This window comes from Theobroma umbraticum, unplaced genomic scaffold (assembly GCF_002168275.2).
Source record: "Theobroma umbraticum cultivar Fairchild unplaced genomic scaffold, ASM216827v3 scaffold_77.0, whole genome shotgun sequence".
NCBI classification, from domain to species: domain Eukaryota; kingdom Viridiplantae; phylum Streptophyta; class Magnoliopsida; order Malvales; family Malvaceae; genus Theobroma; species Theobroma umbraticum.
Window position 1 is genome coordinate 1,312,381 of NW_018397280.1, and position 1,534 is coordinate 1,313,914.

The 1,534-nt window shown below is 33.0% G+C and overlaps 1 non-coding gene across 1 annotated transcript; it reads left to right on the forward strand.

Moving 5' to 3' along the window:
• The first annotated feature begins 617 nt into the window (after positions 1-617).
• Positions 618-724, forward strand: LOC149526303 (small nucleolar RNA R71). The gene has a single exon (XR_016352144.1). It is a non-coding gene; the product is annotated as a small nucleolar RNA R71 (small nucleolar RNA).
• The last annotated feature ends 810 nt before the right edge of the window (positions 725-1,534 follow it).

Sequence of the window (1,534 nt, forward strand, 5' to 3'; positions counted from 1 at the left end):
TTATAAATAAACTCATGGATAAAGAAATACCTCATGCATTATATAAAATATCCACAATGTATTTAACATGAAATATGGCTAATTAATGTAGTGTTTTACAAGCACAAAATTGATTAGCTTGCAGGGCTTACACTAACAAATTGGCCTTGGATTTGAAGGCCCTGAGTTATTATTCTGTTAAAAATTGGGATGGTTTCTTCAACCAGGATTATAGGTGTTGGAATATGGATTATTCTGTTGCCTACTGAAGTTCCCAACAAACTGTATCGATTCAAGATTAGATGGACAATGGTCACTTGAGTGGCCTTCTTCACACAAATCATAAGTTATAAAGAGTTTTGAATAGCATTTACTCCCATTGTATCAAATTTCTTTGCCAATGCAGTTACTTGTGCAATTAAGGCATTAAGTGCATCTATCTCATAAACATTAGCACCTTTTCTAGGTCTAAATCTTTTTGATGGCCATCGGTAATTATTGGATCCCATCTGCTCCCACAAATTATAAACCTCATCAGGATTCTTACCTATAATGCCCCAACAACTGCAGCATCAATGGTAGATTTAATTGAACTCATCAACCCATCGTAAAATGTCTGAACTTGTAGCCATTTTGGAACCCCATGGTGTGGACATCTTCTAAGTAAATCCTTAAATCTCTTCCAAGATTTAGACCAAGATTCACCATCAAATTGTGTAAAAGTAGTTATTTCATTCTTCATTTTTGCAGTCTTGACTGGTGGAAAGAATTTAGCCAAAACTTTTTGAGCCAAATCATCCCATGTAGTGATAGTTCCCATTGAAATTGAATTTGGCCAACTCTTTGCCTTATCCCTTAATGAAAACGGACAAAGTCTCAATCTAATAGCATCATCAATTACCCCATTGTACTTGAAAGTGTCACAAATTTTTAAGAAATTCATAAGATGAGAGTTAGGATCATCACTAGGCAATCCACCTAATTGAACTGATGATTGAGTCATCTGAATGTAAGCAGGCTCGATTTTAAAATTATTTGCATTATGGGGAGGCTTTCTAATGCTTTGGTGCAAGCCTTGCAAGAGAAGAACAGCATAATCTTGCAAGGACTTGTTCTTTTCAAGAATCCTATTAATGGCATTGTTGCCATTATGGTTGTTATCTTTAGCCATTGTTTGGTTGGGAGTTGTAACTTGCAAATTTTCCCTTCAAAGTCTTCGAAAAGTTCTTTCTACTTTAGATCAAAAGAAACAATATTCAAGTTTCTTCTCTTTTACATATAATGACAAAATATACCTGAAAATACAAAAAAATAAAGTTTGAAGTATAATATTAACAAAAATTCTAGAAAATAATTCCTCGACAATGGCGTCAAAAACTTATTGTGTAATTTTTCACCCACACAAGTATACGTATCAAACAGATAATATAATAGCAAGTAGAGTGTCGATCCCACAAAGAATTGATCTACAATTTTGCTAAGTACTAAAATTATAACAATTTAGTCTTATCCAAACAATCAAAATCAATTAATTAAACTAAAAATTAAACAAAAC